The sequence below is a fragment of the Triturus cristatus genome, chromosome 1_2 (assembly GCF_964204655.1).
Source record: "Triturus cristatus chromosome 1_2, aTriCri1.1, whole genome shotgun sequence".
Taxonomy (NCBI): Eukaryota; Metazoa; Chordata; class Amphibia; order Caudata; family Salamandridae; genus Triturus; species Triturus cristatus.
The window spans coordinates 26,396,199-26,415,619 of record NC_140580.1 but is presented as its reverse complement, the minus strand read 5'-3'; the positions used below and the strand labels follow the sequence as shown (position 1 = coordinate 26,415,619).

General features: G+C 45.2%; 2 long non-coding RNA genes across 2 annotated transcripts in view; one reads left to right on the top strand and one right to left on the bottom strand.

Annotated features, from left to right (window-relative positions):
* Positions 1-19,421, bottom strand: part of LOC146866675 (uncharacterized) — a 119,185-nt gene that overhangs the window by 2,628 nt on the left and 97,136 nt on the right. The window lies entirely within an intron of this gene.
* LOC146866676 (uncharacterized) overlaps positions 1-19,421 on the top strand; it is a 321,576-nt gene that overhangs the window by 220,735 nt on the left and 81,420 nt on the right. The gene's annotated exons all lie outside the window — the stretch shown is intronic.

Sequence of the window (19,421 nt, the reverse complement as noted above, 5' to 3'; positions counted from 1 at the left end):
TGCCACCAACATCCCCCCAGGAGTTACTGCCACCACCAGGGGAAAGAACTCCAAAAGGCAACGCTACTCCTCCCCTGCTTCCCATCCTGTGGCCATTCTTCCACTCAACACATACCCTGCTAATACAGACTGAGGGACCACTATTTTTCTTTATTTCTCCGTCAGGGAGAGCACCACATCCACTAAGGAGTATGTAATTGAGACTTGATCTTCCAGGACAAAGTCATTCACCGAGGTTCCCATGCTGTATGAGCCTGAACAGCCCCTTTTCTTTTTTTGTAACGCTGCCAATTGGGGACACAATCAAATTAGGCATGGGCCACTCATTTAATGGTCCAGCCATCCTACCCTCTTGAATTTCTTTAAGCAACTTATCCCTCACCACCTGCCTGTGTACACTCACTGATTTCAGATTGTTGACCATCTACGCACTCTCAGGCCCTCGTACCCCAGCTGGAATCCCCTATGGAACCTCTCCCTCAGTAACTCCACATTCTCCTTTATGTCATTCTGTTGCAGCCAGAATTCCAACCTTTCCAAGGTAATTGGTGTACGAGCACTTGCCATCAGATGCATGTGTCTCCCTACCGCCCCAGAAACCTGACGCTTGCCCGTGCTGCTGAACTCCTGTGTTCCCTTACTGCTGCTGCCACTATCTTGCATATGAGCCAGATTGTCCCCCTGTCCTATAACATTGGATAAGGGCATGTCTTCCTGAGCATTTGGAACATTTGTGATGGAGTTTGCAGAATTTCCAGGGTGGGGTGCCCCTGAAACGGCAGGTACAATATCAGCAGCCCACTTGCGGTGAAGAAAGTTTTCCTGAATTTGGATGGCCCCATCATATGCTGCCATAATACATATTCCATCTCCCCCATTGTGTCTTTTATACGGTGCCGTGCATGCCTGGATTTCCCCATTATATTGGGCCCACACATATACCCCGTAATTGATCTAATCTTTTCTTTTTACATCCATATACTTAAACAGCACCACACAGCTCTCTAGATACTTTTTGCAATGCACCCTGCATATTCAAATTCAAAATTCAAAAGACCTTTATTCGAATTTCGTAAAATCCATAAAAGTACAACAAAGAAAAACAACACATTTGTACAATAATATGATCCATAAAAACACCACAATCACAATAATTCATTTGCAAATATACAACTAACATAAATAATTCTCAGGGATTTTCCATCGTTTTACGTGCGTGTACAATTAATCTCAGAAAAGTGCTGGTGCGAAAAATTAATTCATCAGTATCCAGGGAAAATAAAAGTGAGCATGATTCCCCCAGTGTAAGAGGTCTTAATTTCCTAAAATAGGGAGTTAAAAACCAGTTAATATATTTTTGATAAAATTTACAGAAGAATAAGAAATGGATGTCATTCTGTTTGCTAATTCCATCACATGGGCAAGGATTGTATTCTACTGTGTGATGATACCCCAAAGGGAAAGCCAACAAAGTTTTTACAGAACCTGCCCTTAAACGAAAGAGCAGCGATCGTTCCCAATTGGACATGGGGAGAGTTAAATAAGATGGTAGTGGGTGTCTACACAAGTCATACCCCATGTATGTAGCAACAGAAGATTTAGATAGTTCCTTCCCCAGTCTTTCTGAGTTAAAAAGTGCATAAAGTGCTTGTTTGACTATGACTTTATCATTCATCTCAATTCCTGTGGGTTCTGAGAAAAGATTGCCTTTATCCACTGCACATAAGGTTTTAGAGACCTCAGCTAACCAGGGTATGGACATATAGTGATCACATTTTAGGCAGTCCAGTATAATACTTTTGGTTAAGGTCGCAAAGTTATTTGTCCAAATCCTAATCCAAAATAGGGCTGGTCTGGCTCTGATAAAATCGCATACATAGGGGAGATTTAGTTCTTTGTGGCAAATTAATTCAGAGGCTGAAAAGGGAGCACCCAATATTTTTCTACAGAAACGATTTTCCTCCCGTTGAATCCCTGAATTTCTCCCTGAACCCCAGACCTCAGCCCCATATGTTGCCACAGGAATGCACTGTAATTTAAAAAATTTTAAAATAGCCCTAGTGGCACCTATTTTCTTCGGGCGTTGGAGGCTCAATATAGAATTGGTGGCTTTCGAGAACTTGCCCATGGCGTGGGCAGCATGCCCACTCCATGAGCCGTTCGCAGCGAAAACCATTCCTAGGTATGGGAAGGAGGTTACGGATTCTAATTTGTCCGAGCCTACGTTTATCGTATTGAGCTTCCTTTTCCCGGGTCCGCTAGACATGATAAAAGATTTTTTAAAATTCACACGCAGATCGAGTGCCTCCATATGCTGGACGAATGCTCTAATGAGCGAACGAAGAGCATTAGGGGTGCGGCCCATAATGACCGCATCATCTGCGTATAATAAAACTGGTAGTTGATTCCCCTGGATAATTGGTACATCTCTTGTCACTTGTCTCAGGGCTTTGGCAAGACCATTAATATAGATAATAAATAGCAGGGGTGCCAAAACGCACCCCTGCCTCACCCCCCTACCTATTTTTATGGGTCCGGACACATCGCCACCAGACCCGATCCTAACTTGTGCTTTAAGGTCCGTGTGGAGGTAGGCCAAAAAATTAACAAGACTTGCGTCCAGACCATAGTCAGAAAGCATGAGCCATAATTTGGATCTGTTAACTAGATCGAATGCAGATGAAAGATCCATAAATGCAAGGTAAATTGGACTAGAGCGGGCAACATTGTACTTATCGATAATCAATTTCAAATTTAAGCATTGCTCCACTGTGCCTACGCCACTCCTGAATCCCAGCTGACACGGATCCAATAGGTCAGTGTCTTCAGTCCACTCTATCATCCTATTGTAAATAACTCGTCCAAGGATTTTTAAGGTATTGTCCAGTAGCGAGATTGGACGATAGTTGGCTGGGTCTGACCTATCTCCCTTCTTAAAAATGGGAACTATGGTGCTAGTCGCCCAAGTATCAGGCATTGGCGCCATAGGTAGACTGTTGAAAACGTTAAGGAGAATTGGTGCCCATAAATCCGTGTTATACTTAATAATATCTATAGGAAGCCCATCGGGGCCAGGGGCCTTGTTACCAAGGCTTTCTTTAATGGCTGTGACTATCTCGGGGAGGTCAATCTTGAGATTGCATGTCACCCTCATAAAAGGAATAATTACTTCCTTAGAGGGGGTAGCATATATTTTAGCAAAATGGGCCTCCCAACTACTACTAGAAATGTTGCAGCTAATTGGGGACAATTGTTTCCCCATATCACGCGTCTTCCTAACGGCTGACCAGAAGGGGCCGCTGCTCTTCAAATTTGCACTCGCGACCAATGCTTCCCACTGTTCTACCAGCAGCGCGGCCTTCCTTTCAGTAGTTTTTAGTTTGTAATTCTTCCTGGCCATCTGTACCTCCAATATACACCTTGGATTAGTAGACAATGCTTTGCGTAGATCCCTGTTTGCCTTAGAACAGGTCGAGTCAAACCATCTCGGTTCTTTCACTATTTTTGGTAGTGGGACTAACAACAATTTTTTGATCACTAGACACAATTTGCCAAAGTCAGAGATTATTCTATTATTATCTCCATTTGGAAATAGACAAGAATTAATTAGTTCAACATGATTGTTCTGCACATTTTCTAAAATAGCTCCGCTGTCAATCCCCCTCCATTTCAGCCGCAGACCGTCACCTGATGGTGTAATGTCTCTTGCACCGATAGATTTCAGATATACAGGGCGGGAGCCTAAGTGCAAAGAAACTGTGAGGGGGTTATGATCACCAAAAGATGTTTTTATCACCTTAGATTCCAATACACGGTCCAGCAAATCGGGGGACATAAAGATAAAATCAATGGTAGAGCAACAATCGCGCCCCCTAAACGTGGGGACATAGTCCATGTCAGATGTAAAAGATACTTCCATGGCATTCTCAAGGTTGTGTTCATTCAATAATTTTGCTATTTCAAGCCCCCTTTTTTCAGCTTGGTCCGTGATTTTATTAGTGTCCTCGGTCCAAGACTTCTTTGATAATTTAGCATTAAAATCTCCGGCGATTAAAATCCCTGTCCCCCCCTCTGATTCCAAGTTTGTTTCCAGTTTTCTTAGAGTCTTAGAGAGGGCTATATAGTTTGTGTTGGGTGTGGAGTAAAAATCGTTATTATAAAAATTAATTATAAAAATCCTGGGTTTAAGTTTAAACTTCAACTCAAGGACCTGAATGTTCGGATTTCCTTCTGATAAGTCCTTAATGGTGCCTCCCACCAATATACTGACACCTATAAATAATCCTCCTACTGCGCGGCCAAAAATAGGCTTCTTTGAGGTTATACTAAAACAATGGTAACCCTCAATAAATAAGTTGCTGACAGCCCATGTCTCCTGGAACATAACGATATCTTTGTTATCCAATAGCTTGATCCATTGAGGGTCAAGCAATCTTGGTTCCAACCCAGCAACGTTCCAACTAAGGATGGACAATTTGGAGCGTTTTAGGGCACAAGAAGTATTATAGCCACTAGACTGCTTAGGTTGTATTGATGGAGTAGTTATGTTCTCAAGTGTAATTGGGGACATAGTCAAAACAGTGCGTGGTACCATTGTCGCAGTCTCATTGCGTTGTACATCTGAGGGATTTTCCTTAGCAATAATTTGTGCAACCTCACTCCCCCTATTTCTTTTCCCCAGTCAGTCTTGACATTCCAGGTTGGAGAGAACATGTTCAAAACGATTGTGCGTTGGTATATTGTATATATACCTTGGCTCGTTCTGGGGCATGTAAAAATTTTGTTTAGGCCTTACATAAGGTCTCTCCCTTGGATTAGGATAGGAGGGGGTGGGAAGAGGTAAATATGGGGGTTGATATGGTGGGGGTATAATCCGATGGCCTAATGAACGACCGTTCCTAAAATTAGTATTAAACTCTTGGTAAGGGTGTTCATAGCCATTGGCAATGTTACGATTCATGCCCGGTTGATCTGTTAAAAAGTTAATCCCAGGGTTAGAATGAAGGTCGATTAAATGTCTATAAAAGTACCCAAGGGGAAGCAGAGTAGTGTTAAATTCCCAGGGTGAGGGCGGTGGGGCTTTTGAGAGTGTGGATTGCACCCATTGTGGAGATCTAAAATTTATAATGATGCAATCTCCTTCAAAATTTTTCCTCAATGGGCCCACCCACCCTACTCTCTGTGTATGGATGATTTCTCCTACTCCTTCCATAGGGAAATTACAGTTTGCAGAAAGCCAATGGAGAGTTCTATTTCTTAGGCTTGTGTAATTTTCCTCTTTGGTTTCCTCCAATTTTGGGACATTGGCTAAAATCAAAACATATGGTCCGCAATCTGGGGGCAAGCTAATGCGGGCCGGGATCTTTCTTTTATTAGTCACTTCAATTATGTCGGGCTTATCTGCTAGGTGGTTTTGGTTAGCATCCTGCACTTGCCTCGTTGCTGACCTATTATTTGTGTCAGTAGGTTTCTCCCTTCCTCCCGAACTAACTGTTGTAGCTGTTTTGGTGTCTAATGCTTGTTTGGCTAAGCATTCTGTGTTTGGTTGACCTTTATTTCTACTCAGTTTAGATGTAGAGGGAGTGGCATTGGTCTCCACTGCACTTTTCTTGTTGGCCGTAATGTGTTGTGATTTTTGTATATTAGTGTTAGATGCAACATGGTGTGATGAAATTGTAGAGTTACACCCTGTGCCTAATTTCAACACATGGTCATCTAATGCCTTCAACCTCTTGTCAATGTTAAGGATTTGTTGGCTAAAAGGTCCTAATAGAGTAGTTATTAAGGTCTCCAGTCTCCCCCAAAAATCTTCATTGCCCAGCATTGCATTATTTAATGAGCTTTGTTCGTTATTTTTGCCCGAGTGCACCTCACTTTGGATATGGTTTTGTACTACAGGAGAAAGAGGCCTACTCAATTGAGGGCGTCCACCATTATCTCTACGTTTGTCTGCTAGTGACTCTAGGTGTTTCTGTTTCCGCTTTGCTTTTTGTTTTCTTGCTTTTTGACCCCTAGTTCGTGCTGGTGTACTATCACTTTTTTCTTTATCTGTGGTTGATACGTCCGTGTCTAAGCATAGTTCTATCCCTTCCTGCTCATTAGTTAGGGAAGTATCAGTAATTCTATTAACACTTAATCGTGACATGGACGGTGTTTGTGATAGTCTATTTTCCATGGTGCGATGATTAGGGGATACACTGTCCAGGATTATACAATTCGCATTTAAATTGGTGCCTGGTAGCCCCGCATAGGAGGTTATGTCCGATGTGGCCACCAGGGAATCCAATGTATTGTCCTGCAGCAAAGGTAATTGCATGCTTGGTGGGAGCGAGAGGCGTCTTTCGGTGTTTTGGATGGCAGAAGCCACAACGCCAATCGTCCTCTGCAGCATTTTATCAATTGCGGTCAAACTAGGCAGCTGGGTGGGAGCAATAACAGTTGAGGGAGATGTTAGTTGCTTACGACTCGGTTTATGCGCAGGTGGGGCTTTTTTCCCCATTTTCCGATAAGTGTTTTGAGTGTACTAGGCAGCAATAGAAAGTTAAATCCCATGCACAGCGTGTGCTTTACTCACGAACTTGGCGATGACTTCCGATTGGGCACCAACATGGAATGGGCCAAGAGGGATTGCCCGGCCCGACCTCCAGCGACCCCGGACGGCCACAGACGGCCCGCCCGCGCGCGTCCCGCGTCGCGGAGGGAGCCGCCGATTTTAAAGCGCCTCCGGGCGCGCAATCTCCTGGAAGGGGGCGTGGCAGTGGAGGCTCACGGGAGCTGTAGTCTCCCCCCACCGCGGCCCTCGATGTCGTCAGGGCAGCGGGGGAGACAAACAGCGTGGGTGCCCCGTCAAGAATGCGCCGTTCTAGCTCAGGCAGGTGAGTGGCGTCAGTGCTGGTGCTAAATCAGAATTCCCCCGCTCCACCGAGGGAGCCGCCGATTTTAAAGCGCCTCCGGGCGCGCAATCTCCTGGAAGGGGGCGTGGCAGTGGAGGCTCACGGGAGCTGTAGTCTCCCCCCACCGCGGCCCTCGATGTCGTCAGGGCAGCGGGGGAGACAAACAGCGTGGGTGCCCCGTCAAGAATGCGCCGTTCTAGCTCAGGCAGGTGAGTGGCGTCAGTGCTGGTGCTAAATCAGAATTCCCCCGCTCCACCGAGGGAGCCGCCGATTTTAAAGCGCCTCCGGGCGCGCAATCTCCTGGAAGGGGGCGTGGCAGTGGAGGCTCACGGGAGCTGTAGTCTCCCCCCACCGCGGCCCTCGATGTCGTCAGGGCAGCGGGGGAGACAAACAGCGTGGGTGCCCCGTCAAGAATGCGCCGTTCTAGCTCAGGCAGGTGAGTGGCGTCAGTGCTGGTGCTAAATCAGAATTCCCCCGCTCCACCGAGGGAGCCGCCGATTTTAAAGCGCCTCCGGGCGCGCAATCTCCTGGAAGGGGGCGTGGCAGTGGAGGCTCACGGGAGCTGTAGTCTCCCCCCACCGCGGCCCTCGATGTCGTCAGGGCAGCGGGGGAGACAAACAGCGTGGGTGCCCCGTCAAGAATGCGCCGTTCTAGCTCAGGCAGGTGAGTGGCGTCAGTGCTGGTGCTAAATCAGAATTGCCCTCTCAATAAGTCTCGCCAGACCAGCGCATGCGCTGGGTCAGGCGAGACCTAAAAATACGGGGGGGGGGGGGGGGAGGGGGTGGTGTCCACGGGACAGAGGGGCCGGGGACTGAGGGAAGAGACCGAGCATAGAGGGAGGATGGGAATGGGTGGAGGGCGGGCAGGTAGACGGTCACGGCGCTACCGCAGACTCACTGTTGCTCGTGGGCGTCTCAAAGCCGGGGCTGGTGCTGTGGCCGGTGCAAAGGCTGTCAAGGCTGCGGCGCGTAGGGCTGGGGCGGGCGATACTTCTGCTGCTGCACCTGTGGACTGCACAAGGAGGAGACCCCCTATCTTTTAAGTGACTGTTTTATGTATTTTGCTTAAATGCTTTCTATAGGTTGAACTAGGCCCGGGGGTTAGGAACACTCAGCTGAGCTGGGCCCAGTCCAGAGGCTGGGGGCTCCCAGATTTAGAGCCCCCCAGGGGGCTGCACAGCTGCAGCGGGGATTACTTTGGAGGTGGGGTGGGGGGTACGTGCCAGAGGAAGCCGAGAGGGGACATAAATCTGGCGCGTTTCGTTACCTTTTTAATGGCGGGAGGGGGCGGGGAGCTGGCATATATTAAGAAACCCGCCGTCCAGTTCTTTATGGTCAGAGGCACTTTGGGCCTCTTGGATAACTCGTACTCTTCTTCCTTTGACCCCTCTTTAGCCCTTAATTCCCTGTGCAAGAGTTTTAGCATTTCTACATATTCTCCCTTCCATAATATTTCTTTATTGGCCAGCATTAGGTGCACACCCAAAGGCTTCGACAGTCCCATGTAAGGCTGCTTTTTGATCTTCAACTCTTTGTTCTGGAGCCCATTAGTATTACTTTCCACTTTCCCCTCCCCTACGTCCAAACGGTGCTCTTTTTCGAGTCTTTGCTTGCTGCCGGCTGTCCTCCATTAGACCCTTTAATGCCCCTAATAGGTGTACTAACACCCTGTTAACTATCCCCTTGCCCTGCCTATTTACATTTTGACTTCTTGCTGTGGTCCTTTATGACCACACCAGTATCTTTTACATAAAGATCCCTCCTCAGCCTAGTGTCCCTGCTCACCAGCACCTCTCTTGCATCCACATCAATTAAAAACATCCTGGAGATCTTCGCCCCATTTGCCAATTCCTTACCTGGCGTCAAGGTTGGTGTCTGCTCTGGAGCATGCCACCTCACTAGTTGCCCTCTATTTTTCAGCACACATCTCTTCCATACCATTGCCGACCGGCACCAGACTTCTTTAAGATACTATGCACATGCTGCTTAGATCGTCCCTCTCCTGACCCGCCCCCTGCTGCCACCACATATTCTTCTCAGCCTGAGTGTCATCATTCAACAATTCACCCTCCTCCAGACTCTCCTAATCCAGCATTATGTCCTTCAATACCACTGTACCCCCAACACATTGTTCATCATGCTCTGCCTGACAATACCAAGAAGGTCCAGGGTGGCCTTGTTAGTACAACCGGCAAGAATGTTTAGGGCAACCTCTGGCGAGCCTCCGCACAGCACCTGGCATCCCGCTTCAGCAAAATGGTTGGGAGGGCATGGTATGGCCTCCCAGCACAATATGGAGCAATGTGCATGTGGAATGTGTTATGTTATGTTATGTTACTCCGCACTTTTTGAGCGCACGGCTACCCCAGAAGGGTGTCCCGGCGCTTTGGCAAAGTGACCCAGAGAAACACGAAAGCCAAAGGGAAAGACCTACTACCGTCACACTAGGTTACTTAGTAAAAAGCAAAGTTTTCAGCTCCTTCCTGAAAGCCAGAAGATTATTCGCTTTCCGAAGGGAAAGTGGGAGCTCGTTCCACAGGCAGGCTGTCACAAACTGGAAGGATCGGCCTCCCATCCGAACACGTTTGACCACCGGCACCTCCGTTTTAGCCAGGTCCGCTGACCTCAGCAGCCTCCGCGGCATGAAGGGCCTTGAATGCCAGAGAGAGGAGCTTGAATCTAATTCTCCCCAAAATTGGGAGCCAGTGCAGCCTAGCCAAAAGCGCAGAGGCACTAGCTCTCCTAGACAACCCATAAATAGCTCTGGCCGCCGAGTTCTGGACAATCTGCAGTTTGGATAACAAATACTTAGGTAGGCCTGCAAAAAGAGCATTTGCATAATCCAGGCGGGAGCCCACAAGCGCCTGGACTACCTTCCTACGATACTGCAGTGAAAGTAGGGGAAGAAATTTCTTAAGCATCTTAAGGATGCTGAAACATTTCCCTGCTAATCCCAGGATGTGTGGACGAAAGGATAGAACATCGTCAAACACCACTCCGAGATTTTTTACCTGGGAAGATGGTTTCTCTGGGGGGGACATGTCCTGGGGCCACCATGACTTCCAGCCCGGATCAGGGGCACAGCCGAAAAAGAGCAGCTCAGATTTGTCTGAGTTGCATTTCAGGCTGTGCCGCTGGAACCACGCAAAGACTGCACTCAGGCAGTCCTTAATTCTGCCGCCGCTAAAGGCCTCTCCCTTCCTGCAAGTGAACAGGAGCTGGGTGTCATCAGCATATGAGATGACCCGGGCCCCGAACGCCTCCGCTACCTCCGCAAGAGGGGCCATATATATGTTAAAGATGGTGGGGCTCAGGATAGAGCCCTGAGGCACCCCCACCTCCAGCGGAAGCATTTCGGCCGAGAACGGTGGGGCCCAGATCACCTGTCGACGGTCGGCAAGAAAGGATTGAAACCAGTCCAACACCGTCCCTCGCAGACCGATCTCCCTAAGTCAAATGATGGTCTGGCTGGCCTTCCCATGTTCGGCCTTCACTTCACCTCAGGGCACTAGAGCCACACTGTGCTCTCCTGAGTCTGCTAACCTGCTTTTTCATTTCAGCTGCGAAAGGGAAAAACATAGGCCTGATGTGCTGGCCTATATAGCTTGTGAACCCTGGGTTGCCCCTATTTCTGCCAACCTACACCATCCACCATGCTCCTCACTCTGTGCCACTTGCCACCCCCACTCTGATACCCCGCCTCTCTACCACCAGCCAGTTTTACCTCCCTAGTACCTGTGCCCATGCCTGTTGCCCTGCCTCATTCTTGAGTTCACCTTCCTGGTCTTTACCGCCTCTGCCTTCAACTCTTGGCCTCCCCTCCCCACTGCCAGCCCCTCCTCTGACTCTCTATTGCTGCCTATATCTTCACCTTTGCTCAACTCCAGCAAAGCTGCCACTAGCACAGGGGCCAGGCCCTTAGGGGGAGCCAGCTCCGGGTGCATATTCCAACCCTGCCCCGTATCTCTTCTTTTCATTCTTCTTCTGCTGCTACACACATGTGTGGCCTCATTCCTTTGCGATCCCCTTTTACCACAGTGGTGCACCCCTTCTGAGGCCCTCTATAGCCACCCTTCCTGCTCTAAAGTAATGGGCGTCCAGCAGCCCCTTCCCCCAGCACTGTCTTGCCTCTGCTGGTCCATGAACACGTCCTCTGAGGGAGCATCGGCCCTCTCATCAGCTTATCTCAATGCCCCCCAGCCTGCCTCCCCTTCCAGGCCTACTGCTTCACTCTGTGCCACTTCTCCTCCAACTCCTGCACAGGTGGCACCCATCAATCTGACTCCTTGAAATTCCTCTTAGCAGCCCTGCACCCAATGCGGCCAGCTTGTTTCATCCCTTTACTCCCCCTCACAGATGACCCCATGCATTCAGGAGGCCCCCGACCAGCCACCTTTACCGGCGGGGCCTCCCAACTGCTGACTTCTTTGTTGCCGCTTGAAGCGGCTGGCCTCACATGCTCGTGCTCTGCCCCCCGGCCAGCACCAATCAATTTAGGAGCTGCTCTTCTCATTCTCGAGCAACCATTATCGCTCACCTTTTCTTGTTTCACCGGAGGGGAGTGACGCTGCGGCAAACACCCCAGCACCACAGCAGCAACCCCTCCAACGCCCAGCGCAGTGGGTGGCCACCTCCTGCTGACATACTGTCAGCCAGATCGAGCGAGTCCGACTCCTGTAACAGTCAAATCGCTTGGGCTACTTTATCCTCCATATTGTAATTAGTCTTGCACTAATAAATTAACCGCAGTATAACAAACAGATCCCTGCCTAAAAACAGCTACCTGCTAACACCAGCTACAATGTCACCTACAGACAAAACGGTGGCTGGTCTGTGACATGACCCGTTATATGGGGGCTACAAAATAGTGCAAGACCAACCCAAAAACTTGGTTACAATCATTGGACTGCACCAGCTCCCCCAATTCTCCGGGGGGCAAACCTCCTTTCAGTCAGCTGCCCCCGAATACCCCATTAACACGTCTTTTGTTTTAGAGGAATGTTAATGTTTTCCCATTAGCAGTGGATGTTCACACCTGTACCTGAAAAAGCCATCTCCATTCCCCTCCCCCTCTGGCCTTTATAACACTTGCTTACCTCTAAAAAGGTAGGCAGAAATCGGAAACTCAATTTTGTTTTTCTACTTACATGTCTGCCGCTTGGCTCGATCATGCAACACTATCTGCCTCTCCTGGCTTTTCAGCCAACAGCATTAGCTGTGGGTGAGCCACTTAAGGCTTGAACCAGGATAGAGCCAGAGACCTGGATGTGGCTCAGCTTGAATTCCTTGTGGTAAGATTAAATATGTCCATGTAGTCGAGGTGTAGATGAAGAAGATGGTACTTATTTTACAGTCATATTTAAAATAAGTACTTCATGATGTATTTTACAGTCATATTTAAAATAAGTACTTCATTACATTTTTACAGTACGTTGTGTTATATTTTGTTGTTTCATGTGGTGCTACTACTTCTTAAGCGCATTTTACTTATTGCATTTACATTGTTTCATGCGGTACTACCACATCTTATGCGCATTTTACATATTGCATTCACATTGTTTCATGTGGTACTACCACATCTTATGAGCATTTTACAGTCCTCTTGGACTCTCGAGTCCAAAACAAGCCGAGCTTTAATGTGTTTTCTGCCTCGCACCCATGGTCAATTATGTGGCAAGAATACAAAAAGAACAGATGATGGACAGAATGCTGAACAAATCAAACAGTCACTCCAATCATAGATCTGGGTTAAATCCACCTTTTTTGCACGCCATGCCATTCCAGTTCAGCACCAGCCATAGAAAAATCAGTCATGATCCTGCTCCCCAAGGGAACAGTCCAGCCAACCTGCCCGACCAGGTGCTCCTTGCACCAGAACGAAGCATCCTGGGACTGGTTTTGCTGTATCACCCCTCATCAGCCGGGCTAGCTTGAATCTGGTGGTGTAGAAAGCACGGGACCCACTCTGGGCATACCCTTCCCACTTAGGGTGACAAATGCAAAAAGAACAGATGAAGGACAGAATGCTGAACAAATCAAACATTCACCCCCAGTCACAGATCTGGGTTAAATACATCGTTTTTTTCCTCATCATTCCAGTTTTAGAATTAAAAACAAAACATAACCATTTGGTATTCAAATGGTGAGAACGAGGCAGTTAGTGAAATACATGATGTGAAACCAGAAAACATGAGGCCAATCATAGCTTCCCATTTGACCAAATTGCGTGATCCTTGGCAATTTTAAAGTGCATTTTTAGGGGATGGGTATGGGGGGCTTATCAACCTTCCTGGACAGCTGCCATCTGGTGGTATCACAGCATATGCATTGTTTCTCTTTATAAATGTATGATCTTCTGTTGGATGGTGTGTTTATTTGCTCATTGGTTATGCTGAATGTGGTGGATGCAGTGTCTGCTTCTTTTATTCATATAATATTTTTTTTTTTTTTAAAGTCGTGCTGGTCCTCTCTTAGGATCATTGTACAATAAAATGTGGTTCACTGGCAATTGAGTGGAAGGGAGAAGGGATTCAAAATGCATGTGCTCCTTCTCACTGATTTTCTGACCTTCTTTTGGTTTATCTTTTCATATGTATTCAGAAAATATTCATTTCAAATGAAAACCGCATTAGATGTGTGGAGATTCTAGGAACCCGTTCTTCGTTGAAGGAGGTCAGACCTCATTTATTTGCTATCTTCTATGGAGCGAGGCCCTTGATAACAGAAAGTGCTTTCAGAGGGACAATTCATCCTATGCAAAAGGTGCTTTTTGTGCAGAGATTTATTTTGCCTCAAATAACCTGTGACATGCAACAAACTTGAGACTTTTTTCACATAGAGCTTGTCACTGCCTCGAAAACTTAAGTGTCTAGATTCATTATAAAAATTAAGGTCTTGATTTAGAGTTTTGCGGACGGGTTACTGTGTCACAAACAATGGATATCCCATTTGCCTTGTTACAAGTGCATTATATCCTATGGCCCTATTTAGTAATACGAAGGTTTGCGATGGAGTACAGGTCTACCAAGCCCTGAATTAAAACCTACTAACTGATATAGTGTGGGTCCAAAGTTCCTTGTTGCTTACATTTGACGGAGCAAATGAACATCATCTGATCTGGAACCTGTCTGTGTCTGCCAAGTGAAAATTATAAATACAAACAGAAATACACTGGGACAACTCTCCTCTCAAGCTATTTTATTTAATACATTTGTGATGCCAGAGTCTTGTGTTGATGTTCTTAAAACATGCAAACTTGCCATAAAGCAAAATACAAGTTTGATATGCTTCTTGCAAAGGCTGAGATGCATAGACATACCCTCTCACAGGCAAACATTACTCAATTAAGCTATCATTGCTTAGATTTTTGCTGCTGTTATTAAGACAGACCATATTTTTGGCAAGTTACAAGTAAATAAGAACGTCAGAAAATAATTTATGAACTTCAGTTGGTGGTAGATTTATGATAACATTTTGCGCGTTGAAGTCTTAGATTCTCAAAAGTTGTATATTTTACAAATGTACCTAGGGAGTGAGTGCAGAGATGAGCAAAGCAAAGCAGGATGCACGTTTGTTCTCAGAGCTGGAATTTGCCCATGAACAGGCTGGCCTGCCACCTGGGGTTTGTATTTCGTTACATCTGCTCTGAAAAGCGTAGTTCACAGGTCACACTCCTTAACCTTAGAAATATTTTATTAATACATTGTCCAATTCTTCACGAGTGTGGCATGTCTATTACTATTGTCATTCCCCTTACTGCCCTCTTTGCAGAGAGGAGGGGCACCATATCCTGTAAAGGCACGTGCATTTTTAATTTTTTTATTTTTACTCCAGCGTTCTCATTTTGCATTATTTTACCAGTGGAAAACTGGTTTGAAACAGAAAATGTCTTGTGACAAACAGTTTCTCCTGGAACTACTCTCCTGACTGTATCTTTTGTTAGCATGTGGCATGTCCTCGTATTCCATTTTCACACGAGACATCAAATGAATTTCGCAAATCTTTGCTAATTTGCACATTTCGAACACTGCACAGCAAAAATAGTCAGTCACACATTAGATTTAATACGCAAATCCCTGCTTGTACGTCATGGACATGTTCATCTGTCCTGTACTTTAATGTTTCGAAGCAATGTAGTAAAGAGAAAGAAAAACGAGGAAAACTGTACTTTAAATAAATGCTTATTGCCATAGCTTTTAGGATTGTTGTCCCATTTGAGAACACAAAGCTGTGGTGGATGGCTGAGACTATTCTGAAAGGTGTGCCACAGAATGAAAATGATGAACAGCTTTTATGAATGTGGGAGATCTTTACAGACTAGGCATTGACTGATAAATAATAACAGCCCCATTTGAAAGGGCAGCAAAGAATGCTTTGTTCAATTATTTGTGGGCCTAGTATGTTTTTTTGATTATTTGACATTTATAGGAGCAGCTCATTCAATATGCCAGCCTACGACCATAATCCTATTACGTGATCAATGTTTAATTTTAAAAGTCGATTGAATGTAATACAATATTAATTGTGATTTTTGATCTCCGTTTTGCAAGTTTATGCATAATGCATGAGTAAGATTTTGCATGAAAGATTGTATCTATTGCGAAAAAAGCTGGCATTTTATTCCAGTCAATACACTGAAGGGGTACGTATATGCTGTAGGCATGTCATTTTGCACATAATGTATTCGTTATTCGAGAAGTGCCCATATATTTACATATTCATGAATTAATACCGAAGTTGAATGAATAATGTTTCAGATGTAAATCATGATTCATGGTGAGTTCACAAATGAGAGAAAAAGCTTGGATTTGATCAGGGGCAAAGCAGAGACGATAGAGGGGTTGGGGGGGGGCATTGCAGCTGCGATGGATGGATGAGAGAGGAAAGAAAGCCTGGTAGAAAGAGAAAGTTCAACAGATAGCAAAGCAGCGAAATAAATATTCACGTGCAATGTCGTATTTACACGAGGGACACGGAAAACTATGGTGGGGTATTACAACAGGAGCAACCTTTTGAGATAACGAGATGTGGCTAGTGACTGCCCTGACCCACGTGACCAACCCTGTCTACCCTGCCAGATTTTCAAAGCGGTGGCTGATTTCCATCATTCTGTGAGAGTGGATACTGGCTTGTCACCTGCTTTGACCAGCCCGTTCAGTCTTTCAAATGGAAGTCAGATAAGTGACCGTGCTTGCCCATTTCTACTGCCATTTCACAGCGAGGTGAATGGGGGGTTACAGCATGACAAACGCCCTAGCCAAATTGTCCTTTCAGACTGGACGTTGCATAGGCTGTGCTGTGCCTGACTTTGGCCTAGCTCTTACGGTCCTTCAAAGGTGATCCCGACAAATGACTAACTCTTAACCATCCTATCCCTTTAAGGGGTCGGCCTCAAATGTTATGCCATGTTATGTTAAACCTACCATAATGACGCTGCTTTAGAGTGAGTGGCATTGTCGTACAGGCCTTAAGCGGGCCATCCAGGATAGAGAAAAAAAACTGTCCTTTTCACTCAGCCCTGGAAGACTCACGTTCATCAATAATGGGTATTTCAGAATTTTGATTTGGGCTTGAGGTTTGACTGAGATGTATTGTGACATCACTTGCTGGTTGTCCCCTTTAATGGGTCCAGCTTTTTCTGAAAAGTGTTTTCGGGGTTCCTCAAAACTAGAAGTGTATGTAACCGGCCATTTCTCACATGTGCAATCCAACATAGAATATGTTGGTGTTAACTTTTATTCTATTATAAGAGGCATAGTCCAATGCATAATGATGTGATATCTGGGGATCCGACACATGGTACAACATAGAATTGTCAAAATATTCTAACCTGCCATTTAGCTTTTCTTTTTTATTTCTCATATTTACTTTTTTATGTAGTGCTACAGCACCATAAAATATTAGTAGAATACTTTGAAAAGGATAGAATGCACAGATTACAAGGACAATATTGAATCCTGTTAGAACAATCACTTTGTTGAGAGTACTCAGGATCAATGGGATGTGTTAATATTTTATATAACAGATAATTACTTAATGGACTCTTGGACGTCTTTGGTACTTTACATACAATATTGTTCCTACAGAAACTATCCAATCTGTATAAGATTAAGAGAGAATGCACTGTTAATGTCAACCTTGGTTGTAAAATAAACGGCAGTAATAAAGAATGCATTCTTATTACAACTGTGTGTACAGAGATATTGGCGAGCAATGAGATGGAGAAATAGCGCATTTAATCGGTGTATATAGAGTAGGGGGTCCTAAAAAGCTACAAAACCATCCAATGAGCAACTTTACACATTTAAAAAAAAAAATTGTGAACTATGCAATTTTGATTTTTTTTCAAAGAGAAAGAGGTAGTTGTACTGTCCTTTCCTCACAAAGAGAAACCATTCCTGGTGCTGCAAAGCATGACCCACAAAGGTGGCTCCCAGTTTTGTTTATGTTTATTTTCCTGCGCATGCTACGTAAGTGACGTGAGTGTCGTTGGATTTTCCTGATTGCAGGAACAGTAATATTAGTCATTTCTTGGTGTTTAAATTGTACAGAATAAATGGAGGAGTATTAATATTTTTTCTCAATGAAATATAGCTGGTGGGATGCATTAACATATTAAAAGTTATGCCCACATTTGGGATATGGAGGCTGGCTCACTGGTGTAGCTTACACGGGAGGATTGAGTATTTATATTTCATCCAACATGGTGTCCGCGTTGCACACAACGCTCCCGCAGTTGCCTGGAAGGGTCGGATCTCTGAAACCTATACAGTGGGTGATCTGGAAATCTAGAGATATGGCAATGTTTGTTTCAAACTATAATCTGTGCAACTTGGATACAATTAGCATTTAAAAGTTATTATTGTGCCTTTTAGGACTATCTGTGAGTGTAGCTGACTATGAGCTCACTCAAAATTTAAGATCTCAAGTAAATCACTCCTCTTTGTTTTAAATTGGTCACACAACAAAAGATGAAAACTATTGATAGATGATCACCTACATGGTAGAGCATTTATGATGTTATGTACTTTCTTAGGAACTTGGATCTTTAGATATGTCTGTACATTTGAAGACTTATGGATAGTTAGAGAGCTTGGATGACTTATGCTTGAAATTGGTTAGGTGAGCTTCTATATTCTGGGTGCCTTAGTGTCCCAAATATGGTGTAGTTAGCCCATTTTGCTTGATGGTATATTGGCGCACTAAAACATGGTAATAGGTTTCGTTTTGAGGTGTTTAGGCTGTTACATCACACTTAGGGCCTTATAACACTAGATGTGCATGGATGCCACAATTGAAATATGGGTGCATGGGTGTAGTCCTTAACTGGAGTTAGTGTGAAATCATACCACTGCGTAACACATCCTGAGAATGACTCATTTGTCTTGAGCACAGTGATGTTTCATATGCAACTATTGTGCTATTCACGAGGTATAAGGGGTTCTGTTCTTCCAGTAACAGATAGAGAGAGTAATTCTGTTATATTGTATGGTTCCTAGCCCTGATGAAGACTGTAGACGAAACACATGTTGGGTTAACTGTAACAACTGAATGGCTAGACCATAGCTACTGAATAAAGAGGAACTGGGTCAAGTTCCAGATTATTAAAAGTGTTTGGAACGTTTGTCCATAGACTATAATACTAAGGCATTAGTTTAAATTACTTCCTTTTTGAGGTTTGTGGAGAGCTGGGTAGGTGCTCCTCCTAGCTTGCAGCATCACTAAATTGAATATATGGCTTGGAATGCCATAACCTGAGGTTTGCGCCTCTATAGCTTGCTTGGCTACCTGATTTTTGGAGATTTAATACTGGTATTTATAGCCTTTGCTTAGTAGGGATAATAACTACAATCAATTTTTCACAAAGTTAACAAAGTCATTTATAGTATATTCCTATAATGGGATAAAGCCTAGATGAGAGAAGGATGCAGTGATAAATACATAACAGCACAATAGTCTTCCTTTACTTAGGGTATGATTGTGGCCGTTTCTTTTTCAAATTTGGCTTTAAGAATTCTGCTTGGAACATTCATATGCAAAAGTGTAACGGAGATAACTGGGGTTTGTGTGAAGTAACATTGTTTCCTCTGCAATTGGTTGAGTTGCCAATATGTGATTTTAAATATAGTTTAAGGAGCGCCAAAGGCAATACCATCTGCTCCCTTCCGTTCCTGGACTACGCCTAGCACTATGACCCCTTGCCCTCCCACCCCTGCAGATATACCATCACTGAGCTCTACACCCTCGACCCCGGATGCCGCAAGAAACACTGCCGCCTCTCTATTTTAGGAATTTTCATCTGCACCCACTGCCACTATCTGCCACAGCATACACGCCAGCCCACTGACCAGCCTCACCCTGAACACACCACAGACACCACCTCAACAAAAAAAACAACTTGCATGCGCCTTTCTCAGCACACGCTCACTATGCAACACTCCCCCCCCCCCCCCGAGATTTGGGACCTCATCTCCACCTTTGCACCTGACATCCTCTTTGAGACCTGGTTCAGCCTTGCTTCGGTGCTCAA